This window comes from Schistocerca piceifrons, chromosome 2, assembly GCF_021461385.2.
Source record: "Schistocerca piceifrons isolate TAMUIC-IGC-003096 chromosome 2, iqSchPice1.1, whole genome shotgun sequence".
NCBI classification, from domain to species: domain Eukaryota; kingdom Metazoa; phylum Arthropoda; class Insecta; order Orthoptera; family Acrididae; genus Schistocerca; species Schistocerca piceifrons.
In genome coordinates this window covers 353,622,336-353,629,679 of record NC_060139.1, presented here as the reverse complement: position 1 = coordinate 353,629,679, position 7,344 = coordinate 353,622,336, and the positions used below count along the sequence as shown (strand labels likewise).

The 7,344-nt window shown below is 44.5% G+C and overlaps 1 pseudogene; it reads right to left on the bottom strand.

Moving 5' to 3' along the window:
• Window positions 1–6,873: 6,873 nt before the first annotated feature.
• Window positions 6,874–6,991, bottom strand: LOC124778071 (annotated as a pseudogene).
• Between the last annotated feature and the right edge of the window lie 353 nt (window positions 6,992–7,344).

Genomic DNA, 7,344 nt, shown 5'->3' with positions numbered 1-7,344 from the left:
TGTGTCGCAAATACAATTAGTAGTAAAGAAGTAATAAATTAAAATGTGACGCTCCTGAAGGCAGTTGTACTACATGAACAGCGAAAATGTGGTGAGCCATAAACTTCTTTCTTTTCATTATCTTCTGGATGTCGTTAGTGAGAAAAAAAATTCGTAAGAGTTTGTCATTATGTATAAAGTTTGTAACAATAAATGCTGTCATTCTCAAATGCTGAATGACTAAAGTATGGGTATTCGCGCATCATGGGCTACACTGCTTTTTCACCTGTGGCCCCACCCCTACACTTTTGATACGTAGGTGGTTCTCTCCCAACAGCGATTCTTTTCAGAAAGTAAGTGATACGAGTGCCAAGTACGGTTGTGACGAGCGCCGTCTATGTTTGTCTTTCTCCAATAATTGTGGGCGAATTACGACGCCGCATACCTCCAGCAGCGCCTGCGGTAACTCTAGACATGAACGCAAAAGTGTGGGACGAGTTTGACCATCGGCTGAATATTACAAATATTCCTGTGGAGGCCACCTTGAACATTCGTAAAAGGTCAATGAGAACTTATATCCTAAAGTTTAATTGTAGGAAGTACCACAAAAGTGTATATGCGTGCATGTGAATGATACGCCCTTGCAAAATCGGATGGTTTTTCTGAAAATAAAAATTGTGGACTGTTATAGCAATCTGTGCCTTTAGTGAGCACGTCAGTATATAGGCGCCGGCCTTTGTGGCCGAGTAGTTGTAGGCGCTACAGTCGCAGGTTCGAATCCTGCCTTGGGCATGGATGTGTGTGATGTCCCTAGGTTAGTTAGGTTTAAGTAGTTCTAAGTTCTAGGGGACTGATGACCTCAGATGTTAAGTCCCATAGTGCTCAGAGCCATTTTCAGTATATAGGGTTTCTGTCTGTTTCACTTTCGCCTTTATTGATAGTAAGTACGAAGTGCAAATCAAAATTCTTGACCCCTGTTGGTTGTACTGTGTGTTGAGAGTGGTGCTTGTTTCCTCCTCACATCCTTCTTCTCCAATGGGCAGAACATGAACAGACATGAACAGTTTTTAGGTGCTCCCAACAACTCTCCATTTTATTAAAAAAAAAGAGGAAGCGTGTGCGTTGTACGTGGATTACAAAAATACTATGTAGCAAAAAAACGATTTGATACATTCCCAACTGGAAGCTTTTAACTCCAAAACAAGACCCCGATCGGCGGTCTGTCACCCTCTTACAACAGACTACACTGGACGCGATGTTCTGCGACAGGTGGTCAACAGATTGCTCCACCACCCATTCATTACCAGCTTTCCGGCTGCTTCAAGTTGATCACGAGAGACAGTGCAGTCTGTTCATGTCCTCCGGCCAAGGACAGATACTGGCAGGCACTTGGAACGCTCAGCTAGTGAGGCCAATTGAACAGCTGAAACAGATGCCATTTCATAGTTCTTTCATCTTTTCTATCGTGCACGGGGTGTTCTATAGTTGGAAGCTCTAAGTTACAATAGCCCAAAGTACTACGTTCCGTTTATTGGCAATATTATATGCGGATAAACTGATTAAAAATGCTTCACAATGTTAAGTAGAATAAACTCTCAAGTTATGACGGCATCAGCAATAAAAAACTATGAGACAAGATTTATCTGCTACATCTATAGACTGAGAGGGTCAACCGCTCCTTGCGTATTGAGAACAATATACCTTTCCCTCACGCGCCCGCATCTCGTGGTCGTGCGGTAGCGTTCTCGCTTCCCACGCCCGGGTTCCCGGGTTCGATTCCCGGCGGGGTCAGGGATTTTCTCTGCCTCGTGATGGCTGGGTGTTGTGTGCTGTCCTTAGGTTAGTTAGGTTTACGTAGTTCTAAGTTCTAGGGGACTGATGACCATAGATGTTAAGTCCCATAGTGCTCAGAGCCATTTGAACCATTTTCTTTGCCTCACGCAGGTCGCAGTAGTTACTATCCGTAATCGAGCAGCCAGTGCGCCAGAGAGTAGTCAATGTTGAAACACCGAGTAAGTAAGTTCTTGGCTCCTAAGCGAGCATCTACGCCCCCCCCCTCGCCCCCCCTATGAGCCTATGAGCCATGGACCTTGCCGTTGGTGGGGAGGCTTGCGTGCCTCAGCGAAACAGATAATCGTACCGTAGGTGCAACCACAACGCAGGGGTATCTGTTGAGAGACCAGACAAACGTGTGGTTCCTGAAGAGGGGCAGCAGCCTTTTCAGTAGTTGCAGGGGCAACAGTCTGGATGATTGACTGATCTGGCCTTGTAACAGTAACCAAAACAGTTTGGCTGTGCTGGTACTGCGAACGGCTGAAAGCAAGTGTAAACTACAGCAGTAATTTTTCCCTAGGGCATGCACCTTTACTGTATGGTTAAATGATGAAGGCGTCCTCTAAGGTAAAATGTTCACTAGGTAAAATAGTCCCCCTTTCGGATCTCCAGGCGGGGAACACGCAGTAGGACTTTGTTATCAGGAGAAACAAAACTGGCGTTCTACGGATCGAAGCGTGTAATGTCAGATCCCTTAATCGGGCAGATAGGTTAGAAAATTTAAAAAGGGAAATGGATAGGTAAAGTTAGATTTAGTGGGAATTAGAGAAATTCGGTGGCAGGAGGAACAAGACTTCTGGTCAGGTGAATACAGGGTTATAAATAAAAAATCAAATAGGGGTAATGATGGAGTAGGTTCAATAATGAATTAAAAAATAGGAACGCGGGTAAGCTACTATAAACAGCATAGTGAACGCATAGATCACGTAACTTATGAGGAGGTATTGCATAGAAGAGAAATTTGTGGCACAACTTGACTAGGAGAAGGGATCGCTTGGTAGGACATATTCTGAGGCATCAAGTGATCACCTATTTAGTATTGGAGGGCAGCGTGGAGGGTAAAAATTGTAGAGGGAGACCAAGAGATGAGTACACTAAACAGATTCAGAAGGATGTAGGTTGCAGTAGGTACTGGGAGATGAAGAAGCTTGCACATGATAGAGTAGCATGGAGAGCTGCATCAAACCAGTCTCTGGACTGGAGACCACAACAACAACAAGCGAGCAGGGATGATTTCTGCAGGACGGCCGACCGAGTTTACAACTGCTTAATGGATGTGTGTGTCACCCAGAGCCGTGGTTCTGACCTCCAGCTAATACGTAAATGGCGATAATTGAGTGATTTGTTTGATGTGTTTAAGTGTTCATTTGTGCACCGTGATAATGTGGCAACCGCACCGGACACCCACGATTTGGACTGCGGTGAGCATTGTGTATTCAGTGCCACACGAAAAATATTGGCCTGTGACGACATTAATGGGCGAACTGTGATGAGTCAACCATTATTACTTTGTCAGATGAAGGGAGTAACTGCCTCATTCATGCTGTTTATACAAAAGATATAGAATATTAACAACAAAGTATGTGCTGATTATTGCTACCTGGCATCCTAATTAACTTTGTTGGACTTGATACGAAGCAGCTCCCGTGCAAATATTAACCGTTCAGCCTTTATGAGTTGCACACGGTAAAACTATTTTAAACTTTTCTGCTATAATCCACTAGTCAATAAGGGAGTGTTTCAAGACACCAGGTTAGATAAAAGAGTGGAAGGAAATGGACACCAATCTTATGAAAGGACTGAGAATAGCTTGCTGCTTATCACCCATGTTATTCATTCTGTGCATTGAGGAAGCAGTGAAGCAAACAAAAGAAGATCCGCTAGTGCTCTGAACTTCTATACTTCACCGCAGTCGAAATCGTGGGTGTCCGGCGCGGTTGTCGCATTATCATGGTGCACAAATGAACACTTAAAAACACATCTATACTATTGTTGATAATTCTTCCGTGTTATATGGCCGTGGTCCGTGGAATTCTTCTATTCCTAACGTTTCGTCCAATACTACGTTGGACATCTTCAGAGGTATGGCTGGTCCTGCTGAATCCTGTCGGCAGAACTCAGCAGGACCAACCATACCTCCGAAGATGTTCAACGTAGTATTGGACGAAACGTTAGGAATAGAAGAAATCCATGGACCACGGCCATATAACCCGGAAGAATTACCAACAATAGTACCATCCGGTCGTGAAAGCCTTCATTGTACGCCATCTATACTACTCCCGCAATCTGTATATGTGCTTATCGGTATCCCGTGACTTCTGTGACCTCAGAGTGTAATTTGAAGTGAGATATTATGGACAGAGAGGCAGATGTAGCGAACAGAGGGCACGCTGCGGACCGCCAGCTTTGGTGGTCGGTGTTGTGTATACGCCTGCAGCGGATGACAGCGCGACGGGGGGCGGGTGGCGCCGTTAACGGAAGCGAATGCGGCAGATCGAGGAAGTCTGCTGGCTCAGCGCTCGTGGCTGTGGCACCGGCTTCGGCGTCTAGTTGCGATAAAGGCTGCGATATGGCTTGGAGTACTGCTTGTCTGTGAAACTACGGTGAGCAATCCGGAACATTTTAAGGAAGTTCCTTGACTCTTGCCCAGTCATCGTAATCCTGCTCTGTTTTGGGCACTGATGTGTCTCGAAGGTTCTCTGTTAAATGCAGTTGTGTACAGCGTGTCTTTCTTTATTGCAGCCATTTGGTAAAAGGGCAGTGTAAATTATGCTGAATCTGGCGGGATTTTTTTGTCTGTTATAGTGCTCTCTGTGATTTGCCTAGCACCTGGCATTACCTTGCAATGTCTGTGAAGGCATTGTCAATTGGAAAAAGTGACGTAAAACGGCGCCTTTCATTGTGGATGAGGTGATTGAAAGTTTGGAGGGCCATGTATCATTACTCATGGATAATAATACGCTACATTTCTTGTGAAGATTAGATCTGATTGCCGGCCGTGGTGGCCGTGCGGTTCTATGCGCTGCAGTCCGGAACCGCGGGGCTGCTACGGTCGCGGGTTCGAATCCTGCCTCGGGCATGGATGTGTGTGATGTCCTTAGCTTAGTTAGGTTTAAGTAGTTCTAAGTCCTAGGGGACTGATGACCTACGATGTTAAGTCCCATAGTGCTCAAAGCCATTTGAACCATTAGATTTGATTGGTTATTGTACCAGTCAGTTACGCCAGTCTGTGTCTAAGAAATATTGGCTTATTCATAGATTCATACTCCCAATCGTTCTTGGGCGTTCTCTCACAAGGAAAACTCCCCATCGCACCCCCTCAGATTTAGTGGTAAGATGGCTCAATGGATAGCCCTTCAAAAAATGAACATGGATCAAGCATGGAAACAGAAAAAAGGTGAAATGAACTGTGAAAAAAAAAAAAAACGGTGAACGGTCCAAGCTTAAGAATTGCTATACTGAACGACTATCAACAGTCTCGGCAACGTGATTAACCGTCACGGTGTTGGTCTCTGAAGCGGTTGAGCCGTGTTCAATGCCCTCTTATTCCAATTTTCTTTTTTTTTTTTTTTTTCACTGTCATTCAAATGTTTGTTCTCTTTCTGTTGTCTACACATCGGTTACAAAATGTGAGACATGTGATAAGAATATCTCACCGTCGCAAGTAAACGTGATTAATAGCGAGAGCAGGCGAAATAACTCATAGACATCTCACAGAAATGAAAAAAATAAATAAACGGGTGTGAACCATGTTACAACAAAGGAATCCAAGAGCCAAAACTTCAGAAACGGAACACGTCTTCAAAAGCGTTAAAACCATGTGTTTTGTCAGAGCACAGAGAAAATGTGTGATTGTGACACGTTGTGTTCATTTCTTGCAGCTTATATGACAAACTACTATGTTTTCATCATTTCCTTTGGAGTGATCACGTTCATATTCATACGAACACCTAAATCTGGCAAAGAGGCACATATCTCTGTCACCAGGCGGGCAAATTAGATGCGTCGGTAAGAGATTCCTATCATATGACGCACGTACTGTCACTAATGCAGTGCATGACACACCAGACCGGTGGAGGATTCGGTTGACTTGCGGCCTTGTCATCAAACATTTGCGGCCCCCATTCAAAAACCACTTCCTTTCGACTGCTAATACAGTACCTGTGCAGAATCAACTGTCATTATAGGTCCCTTCCTTACAACTCGTTGTTGCAAACGGACGTTACACCACGACACAGTCACTAATTTGAATATAGCATAAAAAAAAAAAAAAAAAAAAAAAGAAGTGTCGTGCGTGAGGGAGGTTTGAATACGGCTGGCCTGCTTGACAGTCCACCACCCTGACCACTTAACCAAACGCCATTGCTATTCCCGATTACTTTATATTGCACTTCCTATACTTGGACAGTACCAAAAAATCTGAGTGGGTTGTGATGGGGAGTTTCCCTTGTCAGTAACATCACGCCTGGTATTGTGTGTCAAGCTGGCTGTTGCACAGATGTAGCTGTGTTATTTTCTTTTAAATGTTTAGCCTGCTTCTTTCAGTGGTTAGTTACGGGCGTCCTTGCCTAAAAAATATGCTTATTCATATACTCATATTCCCAATTGTTCTTGGACGTTCTCTTCACCGCGCGGGGCAGCCACGTGGTCTCAGGTGCCTTGTCACGGTCCGTGCATCTGCCGCCGTCGGAGGTTCGAGTTCTCCCTCGGGTATTAATGTGTGTGTTGTCCATAGCGTAAGTTAGTTTAAGTTAGATTAAGTAGTGTGTAGGCTTTTCAATATATAATCTAATTCTTTCTTTCACTTGCCAGTTACGGCCGGCGTTGGTTAAAGAATATTAAAAACTAAATTAAACTCCGTCCGAACAGACCTTGGAGGCCTAACGTTACTGACCGGCCGCCCTCATCCTCAGCCCACAGTTGTCACTGGATGCGGATATGGAGGGGCATGTGGTTAGCACACCGCTCTCCCGGCCGTATGTCAGTTTACGAGACCAGAGCCGCTACTTCTCACTCAAGTAGCTCCTCAGTTTGCCTCACAAGGTCTGAGTGCACCCCGCTTGCCAACAGCGCTCGGCAGACCGGATGGTCACCCATCGAAGTGCTAGCCCAGCCCGACAGCGCTTAACTTCGGAGATCTGACGGGAACCGGTATTACCACTGCGGCAAGGTCGTTGGCTAAAGAATATTAGCTGGTAATTAATAACGGCTGATTGTTTAAGGTTGAGTTACGTGCTCAAGATATTAGCCTAACTGTTTAATTAGAGAGTCACGGCCGCTTACTTAATGCTATGAGCTTTGCTACGAACTGTTTCACTGGTCGGTCACCACTGTTTGAGATACAGAATTCAAAGAAAGTAATTTATAAAATTACGTCAAGTTACTATTGACGCGGCTCGTTGCAATAAGTGGGTTTTAACTCTTTTGAGAAAAGAGTAATTGACGAGAACTGATTGTAATCAAAAAACTTAATACAAACCATTTAACTGAACCTTTTTTTTCTAACGTAAGAGCTCTACTTGTTGTGTTCTT